We start from the raw sequence: 19198 nt of genomic DNA, 5'->3' as shown, positions 1-19198 counted from the left end.
GCTTGAAGCCGCTTCTGCAGGGAATAGAGCCTCATTGTAGGAAGTGATGCTGATGCACAGCACCAGATATGGGGAAGTTCGAATATCAATGAAGGCAATGCGCTGCTTATCGAATGTTATAAGTTGGAATCTGGCGATTTGTAATAAAGTGAATTAATCGACCTTTATTACCAGATCACGGAAGAATATGCGACTGGGAAGTGTTGGATGACCACAGCTTCTCTGATCATCGTTATATTAGTTTCAGCCTTGGAGAAAATGCTAAAGTGGTGGTCCCACGGCTAAACAAAAGAAAGGCGGATTGGGATAAATTTCGGCACAAATTCTGCACCACTATCTCTTCTGGACCAGAAAAGGAAGTGGAAACTGCGGAGGATATAGACATAATGGTCAAGCGTATCACGAAGGCTCTGAATGACACGCTTGTGTCAGCATGCCCTAGTACCAAGACAAGGGGCAAACAGCGACCGTCATGGTGGACCCCAGAGCTGGTTTGTCTAACGAAGGGCTGCAGAAAACTCTTCAACAGAGCAAAAGCCACAAGTGCACCATACGATTTAGACATCTTAAGGACTGAGCTAAGAAAGTACAAGGGCGAGCTGCGAAAGGGTATGAAAAAATCTCGGGTGCAATTCTGCAGCTCCGTGGAGGATACATCTGAGGCCTCTAAGCTTAGGAAAATCCTATCCTCGAGACCTATTACGATGGGATATATTCAGAAATCAGAGAATGTATGAACAATGTCTAGTGAGGAAACATTAGAACTATTCGTTGATACATATTTCTGAAAAGCTCTCCATCGGAAAATGTGCACCAGAAGAGGTTGTCACTGGTATGCATCCGGCGGAGGTTATTAGGGAAATTGTGTCTGAGTTAAATATCCTTTGGGCGATAAAAAGTTTCGACTCCTTTAAGTCGCCAGGCCCTGATGATGTATTACCGGTTGAGTTACAAGCTGTGTCCGACAGACTGGCTTGTTGGCTTAGGGACATATACTCTGTTTGTGGTAAACTTTACCATACGAAGGCGAAGGGTTTTTGTCCTATTAGTCTGTCATTCTTTTTGCTGAAGACTCTAGAAAGGGCAAAGATCCCTGGAGATCGCCTGGCAGCATCATGCATATAAAGGGTGATTTTTTTGAGGTTAGGATTTTCATGCATTAGTATTTGACAGATCACGTGGGATTTCAGACATGGTGTCAAAGAGAAAGATGCTCAGTATGCTTTGACATTTCATCATGAATAGACTTACTAACGAGCAACGCTTGCAAATCATTGAAATTTATTACCAAAATCAGTGTTCGGTTCGAAATGTGTTCATTCATCGTAACGTTGCGTCCAACAGCATCTTTGAAAAAATACGGTCCAATGATTCCACCAGCGTACAAACCACACCAAACAGTGCATTTTTCGGGATGCATGGGCAGTTCTTGAACGGCTTCTGGTTGCTCTTCACTCCAAATGCGGCAATTTTGCTTATTTACGTAGCCATTCAACCAGAAATGAGCCTCATCGCTGAACAAAATTTGTCAAAATTTGAACACATTTCGAACCGAACACTGATTTTGGTAATAAAATTCAATGATTTGCAAGCGTTGCTCGTTAGTAAGTCTATTCATGATGAAATGTCAAAGCATACTGAGCATCTTTCTCTTTGACACCATGTCTGAAATCCCACGTGATCTGTCAAATACTAATGCATGAAAATCCTAACCTCAAAAAAATCACCCTTTAGTAAAGGCAAGTCCACTGAAACAGCCCTTCATGACCTTATCGTTCATAGAGGGTTCTCTCGCTGTTAAGGAAATTACAATGGTAGCAATTCTTAACATTGAAGGTGCTTTAAATAATGTAAACCCAAAGTCAATCATAAACGATGTGGAGTTTCTCGGTATCAACACTACCGTAAGATAGTTGGTTTATAACCCACTTACTAAAAGATGCAGAGGAACTCCCCAAATAGGTGTACTGTCTATTCCACTTTGGAACATTGACAATTTATTATTGCCTCTGGAAGAAAAAGTTGTAAAAAGTTGGCCTGTAAGCTGATGACTTAGCAATTGCGGTTGGGGAAAAATGACCAAGCTCTCTGAGAGACATACTTCAGGAAGCTCTTCGTGCGACACCGAAGTGGGCTACCGAAAGTCGTAAATCCGTGCAAGACAAAAGTAGTTCTTTTCAGCAGGGGATACAAGTTACTTACATTGGGACCTATCTCCTTGGAAGGAGAGAATGAAAGCGCAACCTGGGTGTTTTGCTGGACAGGAAATTGAACTACAAATCCAACTTTTTGGAAAAGGCACGAAAGGCAACTCTTGTCCCATACACCTGCAAGAAAGCTATTGGCAAAAGTTGGGGGTTAAACCGCGTGTGATGGACTATGTATATACTGTAGTTGTCACACCTATAATGCTTTTTAGTGGTATAGTCTGGTGGATGGCGCTTCTAAAGTCCACCTACTGTTCAATATTTAACGGGATCTAAAAGATGGCTTGTTTATGCATCACAGCCGCACTGAGGACGACACCATTTGATGCACTGAATTTAATGCTGAATCCTAATGCCTCTGAACATCGTGGCTAGACAAAATGCTGCGACTACTGATGTAAGGCTAAGGGAGCTTTCTTTTTGGTCATGCGGCGCCTACGGACACTGTTATCTGGACAGGAAATTGAACTTCAAATCCAACATTTTGGAAAGGGAAACTGCGGTTGAATTACAAACTATGTCTGATAGACTAGTTCCTTGGCTTAGGAAGATATACTCTGCTTTTACCTGTGTGATGGATGGACACAAAGGTCACTTTCATACCAAAAGTAGAAAAACCATACAAAAGCGAAAGATTTTCGCCTTATTAGTCTGCCAACCTTCATGCTAGACTGTTGAGAGGTTGATAGAAACATTCCTTGTGTCAAGGATCCCTGGAGATCGCCAGACTCGACAACAACATGCACACAGTAGACCAAGTCTACTGTCAAGAAATATACAATAGCTAAATGCTACAGGTAAGGTTGAAAAGAGGGTGCGGATGTTAATCCGCCCCATGCCACTATGGACATACACCTAAATTGTTGTGCGATCGAATTACTAAAAGATGTATAGTGCTTGGGATCTGTAGATTTAAACAGATGGATCATCATAGAAACACCTCAAAGTGGTGTACTGTATCCTCTACTTTGGAACATAGCCTTTAACAATGTATTATTGTCTCTGTAGGAAAAAGGTGTAAAAGTGGTTACACATGCTGATGACGTGGCTATTGCGGTTAGCGAAAAGTTTCCCAGCACTCTAAGAGGTATACTTCAAGCTCTATGTGCCACAGCAAAGTGGGCTACCGAAAGTGGTTTAGGCGTAAATTCGTGCAAGACAAACGTAGTTCTTTTCAGCAGGAGTTACCCACTCTTGCCCTATACACCTGCAAGAGAGCCATTGACAAAAGTTGCAGTTTTGAGAACTATAATGTTTTATGGTGTTGTGGTCTGGTGGTCGGCGCTTCAAAAGTCCACCCACTCCTCAATACTTAACCGGATCAAAAGGATCCATCACAGCAGCACTGAGGACGACACCATTTGATGCACTGAATTTAATGCTACATCTTCTGCCTCTCGACATTGTGGCTACCCAAATTGCAGCGACCACTGCCGTGAGGTTAAGGGAGCTTTCTCATTGATCATGTGGCGGCTACGGACACTGTGTTATCCTTGATGTTACAGGCAGTGTGGATTACACCCTGCCTGAGCCGCTTTTTGATAAAAATTACTGTACCACTATTCCTAATAGAACCGATTGGAACTACGATATCCCTGGTAACAGAAGTTACATAGACTTTTATACGGATGGTTCCAAACTAGACGACCTGGTGGGCTTTGGGGTATACTCTAAAAATCTAGAACTGGTCATATCGAAAAGATAACCCCACCACTGCAGTATGTATAAAGCGGAGATCCTTAAAATTAAGGAAGTGGTGGAATGGCTTAGATATAATGTCATTACGACGATTGGCATAAATATCTTCTCAGACAACCAGGCAGCTAGACAAACTGAAGGTTGCCAGCAACGACTTTTGCAGAAGCTGTAGGGACATCGAAGAAGAAGAGACTACAGAACACCTTTTGGGTGTGTGTCCCGCACTAGCAGTTAGAAGGAATTTCACTTTAAGTTCTCATTTCTTTGAGAACCAGACTGTTTTAGCGTATGTGAACATTCGCAAGTTATTGAGCTTTTTAAAGGGATCTGAATGGTACAACGGTAGGAACTAGAAGGCATCTTCATTCTTCTGTTCCTGTTGTATCACAATGGACGAAAACGTCTAAGTGGGTCTGATGGCAGACCTAGTTTAAATTACAGCTTATATTGTCGACAGATAGTAAGTCATGATTTCAACGATCAGAATTTGGGTCGACCAGTACTTTTAAAAGTAGATCTACTTCCGTTTCTTTTCGATCCGTTTTAATACTTGCAAAGAAAAAAACTTGTTTCCTTATCGGAAAGATTTTTTCAAAATAAAGATGCTGTCCTTAATTTGCCATACATACTTACGGATACAACCTTTCGTTTCGAATTTCGATCGCTCATTTATTATCATTTTACTTCGCAGATGACCCAATTCAATTATTATATTTTGAAAAATCGCTTTAAAAAAATCAACATTTAAAGACGTTCCTTTTTGTAAGGCAATTCTGTGTCTTTAGCTAAGGTCCAACATTGACTTTCCCAAAGTCAATTTCTCAATCTTCAACGACTTCTTACCTTCATTAAAATATTTGTGTCTTTAATAACAAGGCGCACAGTTAAGGATTTATTGAGCTATCATTTAGGATTAAAAATATCCTATATATCAACAAAAAAATGTTTCCTAAAAAATTGGAAAATTGGTTTTCTTTTATTAAGTTCGTGATATTTGGCTTATGTCTTAAAAATTATGACAAAATTTTTGTCAGTGCGGATTTACCAATCATAGATTGTTTTCATCAATACCTACATTCATAATATGAGTCGTATGAAGATGTGGGAAAAATTTTTTAAAAAGCGCAAAAAAAGTTGTCATTCGTCTATTTCATTCATTTCTAGAGAATATATAAGTAAGTTTTTAAATTATGTATGTAACTGTCCTGTACATTTAGTACAAACAATATATGTACACGTCATTTTTGCTGTATAGCAGGTTGGCGTTTTTCTAGTGTAAAAGAGACTTGGCACCAAAATCCCTCGGCGATCGTTGGTGTATTTCCATCGTTAAATGTCGCAGAAGCCCCCCTAGAAAGAATCGCCAGCCATCGCGATGCCTTTGTGTTTTCAGTGCTCAAACTCGAGAGATGTACAACGGTTGTTTATTCTTTTTCTGCCCAAAAGAAAATAAAGGCCTGAACCAAAAAATGAATTAAAATTTTCTTTAAAACAAAAACAAGAAATTCACAACATCTGAGCGACTTTGATTTTACCGATTACTTAACGTAAATACAAGTGGAATTACAAAAACAAACGGAAAAGTGAACCCAAGAAGACATCATAAACCGCAAATCACATGGGACACTAGTGATAATTTTGATTTCGCCGATAGCTCTGATCGCCACAAGATTAGACAGACATTCAATAAAATACCGATCAATTGCGCAATTGTAAAGCAATAAAAAAACAGTAAATAAACACACACACATTCACAAAACAACAAAAGTATTCACACATATCAGTAGCAGCAGAGGCGGTGACAGTTAATAAATCTTAAACTGGAGTGCGAGCTAACCCTTTGGACAAGCACGTTCTGCTTCTAATCTCTAGCGCTGCAGCCAACGCCGTCGCCATCAAGTAAGTAAGCAACGCACTTTTTGTTGGCGCAGATGATAAAGCAATGCTTCAAACTTGACAGTATATGTGGCTGTGATGCGGGCTGGAGTCTTACGCAAATATTTAGATTGAATTGACATTTTCATTTTTTGAAAGCCTTTCGAAACATGGAATCCAAGTCACAGATGAGAGCTGAAACTGTAGGCAGGACTTTCGAAAAGTCACACGTTAAAGCAACATTTACTTACAACTTAGCCAGAAGTGATTAGGCTGTTGCGATTTAACTCAAGAGTGCAGACAATCACATTTACTGTTGTTGTTTTTATAATTAAACACAATTAAAATTTTAATTAATAATAATCAAGTGAAAAAAGGTCTTACACCAAGTAAGTGAAAAAAGGCCTTACTCCCGGAACGACCGGGACAATGTAGGACTTAAAAAAACGGATTATTTTCATAAGTGAGCTCGTGAATCGGTGCGTTAAGTGATAGCATGTGTAGGTGAGACTTTGGAGCATTTCCTATGTCATTGCCCAGCTTTCGCGCCTAGCAGACACCGGTAATTAGGTGGAGACACAATTCGGAATTTCGTACTTAGATTTCTTTTTTGAGGTAGCATTTAAGTATTTAGAGTGCTGATTGCTGATTAATATCCGCACACTCTTTTCCTCCTCATCTAACCTACGATAAACAAAAACGAAAAAAGATATCTTATTAATTTTTTTGTGTTTTACATATAAAAGTGTTCTTAAAAAATAAAAAATAAATTCCGCCCAAATTTTTTCAAAAAATATCCAAAATACCCATTACAAGCAAATATGGTCTTCAAATCGTCATTTTTGTAAATTGGCTGTGGAAGCTAAAAATATTGTTTTCAGGCAAAAAAAATGTTTGCACATGTTAAAGGGAACTACAAAAACATACATTTAAGACAACATGTGTCCAGTGAGCTGGACGACTAAGAAAAAACTCTAAACTAAAATGAAGGTTAAGGACAATATGGGACTTAAATGAGAGATCTTTGAAAGTATAGTACGAAAATGGGGGAACAAGAGTCTGAGATCCTCGAAGTATCCTACAAACGCTTATGCGGAACGACCGGGACAATGTAGGACTTAAAAAAACGGATATTCGAATTTGGGGACAATATGTGGGGCTCGCCACAAAATCCCTTTTCTGGGATGAAGGGCAATAGGGACAATATGGGACTCAAATTAATGACCTATGACGCTAAACGCCTGGGTTTGAATCCTGACGAGAACATCAGAAAAAATTTCAGAGGTGGTGAAAACACTTTGAAAGGATTGGGGCGAAATTTGCAAAACGTTGTTACGTATAAGTGTAACATTTAGAATAGCTTTGACCCAGTAAGCTCCTATGAGACTTTACAACTTTTATTCGGATTTAGTAAGCACATACGATAAACAAATAAAGTAACGTAGATCCGAAAAAGATCCATGGCTCTGGGAACCAGCTTCATATCATTTAAAGAAACATTCAACATTAATTAGCCACTTTATGGTGTTGCCACCGTAGCGCAGAGGTTAGCATGTCCACCTATGGCGCTGAACGCCTGGGTTCGAAACCTAGCGAGACCATCAGAAAAAATGTTCAGCGGTGGTTTTCCCCTCCTGGCAACATTTGTGAGGTACTACGCCATGTAAAACTTCTCTCCAAAGAGGTGTCGCACTGCGGCACGCCATTCAGACTCGGCTATAAAAAGGAGACCCCTTATCATTGAGCTTAAACTTGAATCGGACAGCACTCATTGATATGTGAGAAGTTTGATCCTTAATGGAATGTTCATGGGCAAATTTGCTTTAGGGTGTTGCGAAGCACACCTGGCCTGCGAGTATATGTATTGTATATAAATGTAACATAAAACCCCGTTTACACAGCTCATTACATTCGGATTTAAGGCTCTCGTCAGCTGATTTTATGAAGCAAAAACGGTTGATAGAGTCATTAAATCCGGTTTTAAAGAACAGTGTAAACGGGATTTAATTTAATTATTATTATTATTATGCATTCCCATGGCAGCCGTACGTACGAACCGGATTGACCCGATGGATTCCTTCATCGGCAAGGGCTGTCGCCTCATTGTACAACACACTGATACAACAATAACATTATTACATCAGCCTGAACATGCAAATCGTTATACCTATAAACAGCGCTTAAAAGGTGTTTAGGATAATCCGAGTTATGATTAATCCGAGTTAGGATAATCCTAGTACAAATATGTCATTTGACAACGGGTAAAGATAACTTTTATAACGGTTAAGGCTGAGGTATCGAGATCATGTGCAAAGTTTCAAGGCCGTAGGTGTTACAGGCGCCTCTTGGCAGGGCCTTAAAGTTGTTCGGGCTGTTTTTTTTTTTGAATAGATCCCTCATTCGGGCTTATGTTGGTTTTATGTCACCTAAACACATGAAAAAAATTTTTTGCCTCAAACAATATTTGTAGCTTCCACAGCCAATTTACAGAAAATGGCGGTTTGGAAACCATCTTTGCCTGAAATGGGTTTGTTGGGTATTGTTGTCAAAAAAATTCGGGCAGAATTTTTTTTGGTCTTTAAGGACACATTAACTACAAAACGCAGAAAAAGCCATTGAGATACCTTTATTCCATTTTTTCTTAGAATTGAATTCTTTCAAACTTAGTTTTCGTTTTCAAAAACAGAATTTGATCACACTTCGTGCGCACGAATTTTCAAAGTGGATGTATTTAAAAATCTCTACAGATTATTTTAGTTTTGTATTGTCGAGGAACATTGAAAATTCAGAATCTCAAATAAAGTGCTAGGTCTAAGACCTTTTAGTTTAAAGTTGGTTCAGTCGAATACCTTTAATCGAACCACTTAAAGTACCTATCTATAACTTGAGTCATGACAGCTGAGTTTTTGAAGTTCGCACATATCAATGAGTGCTGTCCGATTCATGTTTAAAGCTCGACGATTAGCAACCTCCTTTTATAGGCGAATCCGAACGGCGTGCTGCAGGGCGACACCTTCAGTTTTTAGTTTTTACATAGTTTCTATCCATTGGGAGGGGATAACCACCGCTGACATTTTTTCTTATGTTCTCGCCAGGATCTGGACACAGACGTTCAGAGTCATAGGTAGTTCATGTTAAAAGCCTAGTACAGAGTTTAAAGCCTAGTACGGAATATGTTGCATTCTATTGTTTACGACCCAGTGCATGAGCATTTAACTACATTGGCAATTAATTAAACCGAAATTTATACTGACGTAGCGACATGTCGATACTATTTGGCCCATAGAACTCAGTACAACTTCTACGAAATGTCCGGTTCATATTTGGATATAGCTGCCATGTAACCCGATCTGCCGATTTAGGGTCTTATGCGCATAAAAGCCGCATTTTTGTCTGATGTCGCTGAAATTTGCGAACTTTATAATAAGGCCTCACAAGAAGACGAAAGATCTCCGCTTTTGCGGCCAAGGTTGAACGCTATGAATATTGGCGAAAATCGGTTCAAATTTATATATATATATATATATATATATATATATATATATATATATATATATATATATATATATATATATATATATATACTATTTTTCATATAGTCGGCGTTGACAAATTTTTTCACAACTTGTGACTCTGCAATTGTATTCTTTGAATGGGTACCGAATGCGGTCTTCACCAAAGGCAAAAGTCGGGCGGCTTTATAATTCCCTACACCTACCCTATAAACACAAAAGGGGGGCTACATCTAATTCTCAAACAAATTTCATGTATCCAGATAGATTATTAAATTCCTGCATTAAATTTCGAGCAAAGCAAATATGTTCAAAATGTAACAACTACGGTTGACAAATGACAACAAATTATCTATTTCTACATATGAACCGATTTCGACCAAACTTTATGGATATTGTAGAATTCGTCGAGGAAACCGTTGTACAACATTTTGAGAAGATTGGACAATAAATGCGCTTGCAGTGGGTCTAGGAATGAAAATCGGGCGATATATATATATATATCTGAACAGATTTCTATGAAACTCACCAATAGTATCGAAAGTCATAAGAAAATCCTTCCTGTCGAAATTCGAGAGAATCAGTTAACAAATGACCATTTTATTGCTGTATTACTGTAAATCGGAAAAACGTATATATGGGTGCTATATCCAAATCTGAACCGATTTCTATTTCGCCAGTAATATTGAGAGTCATAGAGTTCGAGAGAATCGGTTGACAAATGACCATTTTATTGCTGTATTAATCCAAATTGGACGAAATTATACATGGGAGTTTTATGCAAATCTGAACCGATTTATATCTAATTCGCCAGTAATATTGAGAGTCATAAGAAAATCATTCCTGCCAAATTTCGAGAGAATCGGTTAATAAATGACTATTTTATTGCATTGTTACTGCAAATCGGACGAACATGTATATGGAAGCTACATCCAAATCTGAACCGATTTTTTCCAATTTCAATAGGCTTCGTCTCTAGGGCGAAAAACATGCCCATATCAAATTTGGAGACAATCGGATGAAAATTGCGAAAGTGATTCTGAATCGATCGGTATACTTATCAATGGGTCTATCTCTCTTCCTTTTGGGTGTTACAAACTAATTCACTAATTTATAATACCCTGTACCACAGTAGTGGTGTATGGTATAAAAATTACTGATGCACAGACGGTACAGAAAGGATACGCGGACAGACGAACCGTACATATTATATCAAGTAGTGGCGCAGGCCACAGTTCACTTTTTTTTTTGCCATAAATGTCATATTAATGTATACTTTGTTTACAAATTTCACTCTAAGATTTAAAATCATCAGCTAGATCTCTGAGAAACTATCACATCCAACTTTGGTCGTCCTGTCGGCACGGTTAACTTTAATCGATGCTGCTATCGTATTTTGCTTTTTGGGATCAAAAGAAAAAAATTAATGGTATGCGTTTCAAAAATATAATTTTTGTTTTTTGCGACACTCTAATACACTTGGGTCGGAAATGAATATACATATTTTACAAACATGTGTTACAAACAGAATGGCAAAATCCATTTTGCTCTTCGGTATGAGATAATAAAATGATTCTCATTAAAAAATATTTGGTCGCAGTTGCTCTCTTAGATTTTCAACGAACCACAAGTTTTCTTACATATGTTTAGTAGGCCAAACCATAAAATATATACAGTGTTGGGCAAAAGTAATTCGCATTTTCTACTGGTAGCGTTGCTTGTTTTCCACGTTAAACGTTTCAATGTAATTAGCTCATAAGATTTAAACAAAAGGGTCTTTGAATACATATGCCATCCACCTTATGTTGTTGTTTTGAGTTTGGCTGTTAATCTGATTTTGTTGTTTTTGAAATTTCGTCATTTCCGATTTGTACCTACAACAAAAACGCTTTCGCTTTTTGCCAAAAATTTTAAATTACAAATGAATTACAATAAAATCAGATGTTGTTTGTGCTATTTAAGACCTAACATACACATGAATGTATATTTAAACACCACGATGTGTGTTTGTTGGAAAGCATTAATTACCCAACTGTTCAATTTTAAAAAGAATTCATATTGTGTATTTTAAAATTATGGGAAGAGTAAACAAATTAGCATATTTATCGATACACATGGGATAACGATTATGGGTTTTGGTGAAACTTTAACATAGAATATTGAGTCAAAGCGTTCAGATTTTCTGTACGCAATACCACCAGTGTTGCCGTTTTTGGTAGGTTCGTACAAAAATTGGTAGGTTTTTATTCTCTTGGTAGGTTGGTAGGCGGATCTCCAATTTTGGTAGGTTTTTCCAACATATGAATACCAAGTAAATTACTGAAAAAATCGCCGGGGATACTCGTAATTCAAACTTATTCCACTAGTTGTCGTTACATGGGATCTCACTCGTTTAATCCTATCTCGGAACGGTTGTTCATTGAAATCGGGGTAAAAATACAACTTTTATGAACTTGGATTTGTTTTCTTCCGAAAAGATCAGTATAAAGGGTGCTATATCGTGATATATCATGATCTTTGAATTCTAGGCTCTAGAGTGAATTGACCAACCAGACGGAAGGACGGACATATGTAGATCGTCTATAAATATATAACGACCATATAGTATGTATACTTTGTAGGTTTGACAAGTATAAGCGTGCTTAGTTCGACCGGGAGGATTCTTATATACACTCCACCATGGATCGCATTTGTCAAGTTCTTTGTCTGGTATTTCTCTATAGGCAAACAATGGATAATGGATACGAATTGCTATGCTATTGGAGCAATATCAGGTTATGGAGCGATACGGACCATACGTGGTTTGGATATTGGAGACTATAGTAGAACCCTTTGTGATAAATTTCAGCCAAATCGAATAAGAATTGCGGCTTATAGGGGCTCAAAAAGTAAAATCAGGAGAATGGTTTATATGGGAGCTTTATCAAGTAATGGACCGATTCGAATCATACGTATGTTGAAGGTTATAGAAAAAGTCGTTGTACAAAATTTCATCCAAATCGGATAAGAGATCGGGAGATCGGTTAATATGGGAGTTATATCAGGTTGTGAGCCGATTTAGCCCATACTGGGCACAAAATCATATTACCGATTTTAAACAATAAAATAACGCATAAAATTTCTAAAAATTTCAAAATTTAATAAGAATTGGATAGGTAATGTTTAGATGTTAGAAAAGTTGAACCAGTTTCCTTCAACATTTAAAAATAGGTTAATTAAAATCAGTAGGCAGTATTTGCTGAAATCAACGAATTACTTTTTCTGGGTCTCATTGATTAAAAATCACTCTCTGGGTCAATCTAGCCATGTTTGTCCGTTAATTTGTTACTTTGTGATCAAAGTACAAAGTCCCATACCAACAATTTTTATTTACCGATCTTCTTAAACTTTTTTTTTGGTGGGGGTCCCTGAAAACTATCAATATCGAGATACACGTACGTCCTACTCGAGCGTTGTTATGGGGGTGAGACGTCCCCTAGACAGTTGGTCCCGAATGTTCATATCAGCCTAGTGGTCTACTCCTAAATAACTTTCATTTGAGCCCCATATTTACATAGTCGGCAAACCCCCGGTTTCGGGGGTGTTTTAGGGGATGTGGCGGCCATTCAGTGACTTGGCCCTGAAATATATATCAGATTCGTGTTCTACTCTAAAATACTTCTTATAACAGCCCCATATTGGAATGGTCAGCAAATACGTCCTGTATGACGGGTGTAATGGCAGTGGGGATATATTTCAAAATATTCTGCTAGAAAAGGTTATAAATGTCAAACAAATGAATAAAATCGCATATTAAAAAAAGGGCACAAAATAAAGAAAAAATTGAAAATTGGGACTATTGTACCACAGGAACAAGAGAAAGAATATACCTTTCTACTGTAGAACCAGTTAGATCGGCTCAAAAAGCTTTAAGAATTCCGAATGTACACATAGGTTTCCGTTTCTTCAATATTCATACAACTCTGTAACTTGCACTTTGCAAAACTTTGGTCATGAGGAACATATCAGTGAATTTCTATTGTATCTACGATTGACCCACATAATCTTGAAGCTTTCACAGCCACCAATTTGTGACCATCTGCCATCCGTTGCTCTTTGGGATTTATCTCGAAAAATAAGCTTACATTTCGCTAGAGCCATACCCTTAGATTCCCACATGGTAATACAAGCTCGTCTGTTCTATGTTTCCTTGGGATGTGTTTGCGGCAAAATGTATGTATATATACATACTCAAATATAAAAGCCTTAGATGTGTATACATATACAAATATTTCCAATTAGATACACAATTTTTGTGTTTATGTTGGATATAAGATTTTTTCATAAAATAGTACAAAAATCTAAAAGAGAAATCTCCACAATAAGCAAAACAAGTAAAAGCGTGCCAAGTTCGGCCGGGCCGAATCTTATTTACCCTCCACCATTGATCGCATTTTTGAATTAATTTTTAATATATATACGGTCAATAACTTGTAATATATATACAAGTTATTGACCGATATAGACCGTACTGTCATGCTGTACAAGTCATAGAAAAACATCGCATCCAAAATTTCCGGCAAATTGAGTAATAATTGCCCCCTCAACAGGCTCAGAATGTCAAATTGGGAGATCGGTTTATATGGCAGCTATATTACGTTATGAACCGATTTACACCATACTTGGCACAGATGTTAAAGGTCATACCAAAACGACATTTCAACCAAATTAGATAAGAATTGCACAGTCTAGAACTTCTGAAGTCAAATCAGGAGATCGGTTTATATGGCAGTTATATAAGGATATGTACTGATTTAGACCATACTTAACACAGTTGTTGGAAGTCATAGCAAAACCCCTCGTGCACAATTTTTGTCAAATCGGATAAGAATTGCGCCCTCTAGAAGCTCAAGAAGTCTAATCTGGAGATCGGTTTATATGGCGTATATATCAGATTATAGGTAAATTTGGACCGTACTTAACAGTTGGAAGTCATAACAAAACATCTCTCTTGCAAAATTTCAGCTAAATCGGATAAGAATTGCGGTTTTAATGGCGGCCAGAATTATTTTGTCAAAAGAAAAATTTTAAATTAAAAAATAAAATTTTTTCTAAACCAACTTTAATGAAATTTTTTAATACAAAATTTCAGCGTAACATTCTCTAATGACAAAATTTAAGCGTAACATTCTCTAATGATAAAACTTCAGAACGGGCCGGGCCCAACTCGAAATTATTTTTTAAAGACAAATTTTTTTTGTTAATTTTTTTCTAAAGACAAAATTTTTATAAAAACAGTATCAATAAAATTTTTTTTAAAGAGTAAATTTTAATGATTTTTTTTAGGACTGTTTCAGCGAGAAACTCTCTATAAAACTCGAGATTAATTTTTGAAGCCAAAATTTTAAGAAAATTTTGCACTTTGCGACATTAAATTTTTCATAAACATTTTTAAAGTCTTTTTCTTAAAATTTTTCTATAGACAAATTTCAATAAAAATTCCGTTGTCTGACTTTGATGACATTTTATGTATTATTAATTAAGAGAATTTAAAATATTTTGAATTATAAAAATTTTTGAGTAAAAAAAATCTTTTTTATTTCCTAAGCCTTTATAACAAAAAAAAAAACATTTTCTCCATACTCTATGACCATATAGCAAACAAAACTGGATTTAATGATTTTGTCAAAAATCGCACCTCAAAAGAATTAGGATTATTGCTTAAATTTACTTTTTTTAAATAGAAATCATCAAATGCAACAAGACATTAAAAAGGGGTTCCAGAAATCTCACTTCTAAGAATTTTTAAAATCTTTTTCGTTTGATTTTTGGGATTGAAAAATCGCAGACTTTCGACAAGCCAATTTGCAACTGATTTCAGTCTTCTACTTAACACAAATCCACAAATCCAAAGAGTTTTTAGCTTAGTTTTAGCAGCTTTATTCTAATTAATATTTTTTTCAAAACATATAATTTTTGTGACTGTTTTAAACGAAATGTTATATAAAGTTTCTTTAAGCTAAAATCTTCATGAAATTTTCTCGGCAAAAAATTTTTTTTGTTTGTTTCTCTTTCGAGACGAGCTCAAAGATCGGAGATACAAATGCAAAAGAAAGGCCAAAGATAGCAACACACACCAACCACTATGGGACGCGTTTCGTCTTTGTTTAGAAGACTTTTAACCATATTATGTGTGATGGGTCGTGCGTTGGTATGTTGTATTTGAATCGTATTAATTGCGAAAAGCATCCATGATACAATTACCACATTAACCAATTTGTTTTATAAAAATTGTTCGGATAGACAAACATTTAACAAAAATTTTTGAAAAACTTTTCCAAGTAACAATTAGTAATATTTAATTATAAATTATTTAAATTACATCAGCAATAAAATGAAAAATTTTAAAGACTCGGAAACACAATTTTAAAAAATAACAATAATAAATGATCATCCAGATTAATTTACATTTTAAAATATCTATTTCAAATAAAACCACTTCGTATTTTTTCTTGGAATTCCATAATTCACAATTCAGTATTTAAGACAATTGATACGGTGCTCATAATGATTAAGGAACGAAAATTCTATTAGAAATTTGTTGGTTCTGTTGGCTTAAATTAGCTTTTTGAATTTTTGATTTACTTCTTCGAAGAAAATCTTTGCACATTGAAAAGATTTTGCTAATACTGATTTTCTTATATGTTATGCACGAAAAACTTTAATGAAATAGGACGAGTTAAATTGCATGTTTACAAAAAGGTGGGTATTAAGTTGGTGTTTCACAGTGAAATACTCATGTTTTATCCCGATTACTTTTTTGAAAAACTACAAAAATATCACTGATAACTAAAACTTTTATTAAATTTTTATTACAAAAACAATCTATTATCTAAAAAAAGTAATCGTAAAAATATTAATTTTCATAGTGAAACACGAACTTAATATCCACCTTAAGCGAGGAAATAAGTTAAAATAACATCAGTCAGCAGACTTTCTATGAGAGCAAGTTTTATATTACACTTACGTTTGCAGCTAAGTCTTGCCACATCAATTAGTGGGCGAAGAATGCTTACAACTGCAATAACGTAGAAATCTCTTCGTGTTTCTGATTTTTAGTTCTACCACCTTTTCCTATTTCATCTCCAATAAATAAGGAAAACTTTAGGACTTACAACGACATTATGCAAATCGTAGCCATATACGACAATAGTTGGGTGGAATTTTTACCAGATATCTTTTCCATTAAAAACGGATTTTCGACTGATGACCTTCATTAATTCATCATTTAAGCAAAAAATTGGTAAACATTTATTTTTTGAAATATTTAACAATTATAGTTCCTTTATGTTTTCAGTTTGTTTGCGTACAATTTTATGGAAATAAAAGTAATTTAAAACCAATAGACCGACACAAACAATAACCTGTTTATATCATTAAACTAGTTTGAGAGCAAAAATGAGCGCAAATGACAAAAATTTCATCAAAATACTGAAGATGATACGCCGAAACAACCCCACTTTGAAAGATTAGAATCGGCCTATGAATAGTGTCTTGACAATCAGTACAAAATTCAACTCTGACTTTATGACCAAATGTCACCGTAGATGCGTCAGTTCCTGCACCCAATAGCGACCACATTTAAAAAAATAAATATCTTTACAAATTGCACAGTAACAGAAAATTTTGGCAATTTTCGATTTTTTTATTGGGTCTTCGACCAATATTTCGATGTGTTACTAACGATATGACGAAATTAATAGACCCCCATCCCAAAGGTAAGGGTATAAAAATGGTTTTTATTCAGTCCGACAGTATCTCGGTTATCCATTTGGTGGTGGAGGCCATTTGTGCGAACGAAGAGTCGTCCATGTGAAAATCAAAAGTGTGTGAATACATTTCTGTTGTCAGACGATCGATCGTTCATCTTGCTTTCTTCTCACCAAAAATTGCGCAAATGTTATTTTTATATGCTGTTTCGGAGCAAACAGAAGAAAATCGCTGGCACTCGTATTATAGAGTCTGTGCATAACAAAGTTGCTCTTCGCAAAACAATTTGGAAACAAGGAGAATATTAACAAATTGCTGTCGAGTTGTACTCTCCATACACTGTTTAACAAGAGTTGGAGCAAAATCATTCTTGGCTTCGATTCCAGCAAATCTCTTATGAGTGCTGTATGAAATCGTTGTTAACATTTGATTATAAGAATCTTAATTTTACCAATTAAGATTCTTATAAACTCCACCATAGGATGGGAGTACACTAACATCGTCTCTCCCTCTGGTTGTTTGTGGAAAGCACGCTAACTTTCGAAGGAGTAAAGTTAGGCGCTTGAAATTTTGAACAAATACAAATAGTGGTTTGAGTGGTTTTTATTGAAAGAGTCCCGATGTGGGAGGACGTAGAGGGAAGTACAGATGTCTTTTCAAGAAAACACTTTTTTACGAGAATAACAATATAATTATTTAAAAAAATAAGAAACACGACAAAATCAACGACTGGAATAATATGAATTTCGTAATTCTGCGTTGGGTCCAAATAAAAAAGTAACATTGTCTTTTATTTTTCGGGTTTACCAGGAACATCACCGGTAAATAACGAATGGAATAACGAAAAGCACGTTTCACAATAACAAGTTAAGGGTACAAGTACAAGTTAAAGCGCCCCTCAAAGGCTCAAGATGTAAGATTGGGAGATCGGGTTATATCCAAACATAGGCCGATTTGTCCCATTTGCACCCAACAGATACCCTCAAATTAGAAGTATTTGCGCAAAATTTTAATCGGCTAGCTTAACTCGTTCAAAGATTAGATTGTTCTCGACAGACGGAAGGACGGACGGACATGGCTACATTCACGTAAAATATCATGAGATCAAGAATATTATTACAAACAGAATTTGTATCTCTGTAAAAAAATAAACATAGGAATGTGTTAAGCATAAAGGTTGCATCAATTTAATAAAATGCTACATAAATTTTGGTAAAAAAAATTTGTTCTTCGCAGATAATTTGTAATGAAATTTAAAAATTAGTAAAATTTACCGGTTATTTTTTGTTGACAAGTGTAAATTTCCATTCAAATATAGAGTTTTTATTGATTTCGTCTGTTATTTTTATTAAAAAAAACAAAAACCAACGAAATGGGTTAATCAAACATAGAAAAACCATCATTCAAACAATTGTGACAATATGGATATACAAATGCAGTGTCTTCAATCACGTAATGTTGTGTTTACAAATTCTCAAGATCCAGATATTTGGTAAAATTTTAAGATGTCAACGGCAAGTTGGCTCATATCGTTACTTCCAATAGACGAGACCCATGGATCTATGGCCTAATTAGGAAGGAAATACAGCACTTTTCCAAATCCTAAAATGATTCTATTAAAAAAAAACTTGTTCTATTTGTTCCACATAATTGTAGCGTTAGAGATGAGAACAAGACTTGGCGCAGATATCCGTTCAGAAACAAACGGACAGTCGAAATTCTCTCAGAGTCAAGTGATCATGCTACAGAGAGTAGCTAAATTCATTTTAGATAGCATTGGTGGTGGTTCGTTTTAGTCGGATATGTTTTGAGATTGTGCTAAAATTTTAGTATCTTTCGACACTTTCCACCGTAATCATCGGAGACCTCCACCACAAAAATTTGTTGGATAAATTTCACAGCGATCCCAGAGCGAGAGCGCCACAAGCACTGTTCGCCCATTTTCACTGATTGTCGCCTGGTTGTTTTTTGTTTCATTGTTTGTGTGAGTTGAGTTGCATGAGAAAAACGAGGCGCAGATATATTCTTCTATTTATCATTTCGTTTTTTTTTTTTTTTTGTTTTTTGTGGCCGACGTATTATCGACTATTTTTAGACGAAATTTATCATAGCGGAGGAGAAGAAAAGGAAAATTCTCAAAGAAAATTTGCACAGTTT

At 36.0% G+C, this 19198-nt stretch overlaps 1 protein-coding gene across 2 annotated transcripts in view; it reads left to right on the top strand.

The window, feature by feature from the left end:
* The window catches only part of LOC106095578 (embryonic polarity protein dorsal), a 123092-nt gene that overhangs the window by 52101 nt on the left and 51793 nt on the right, over positions 1-19198 (top strand). The gene's annotated exons all lie outside the window — the stretch shown is intronic.

This window comes from Stomoxys calcitrans, chromosome 3 (assembly GCF_963082655.1).
Source record: "Stomoxys calcitrans chromosome 3, idStoCalc2.1, whole genome shotgun sequence".
Lineage (NCBI taxonomy): Eukaryota > Metazoa > Arthropoda > Insecta > Diptera > Muscidae > Stomoxys > Stomoxys calcitrans.
Note: the sequence above shows the minus strand (reverse complement) of the source record. Positions and strands in the feature narration are given on the sequence as shown.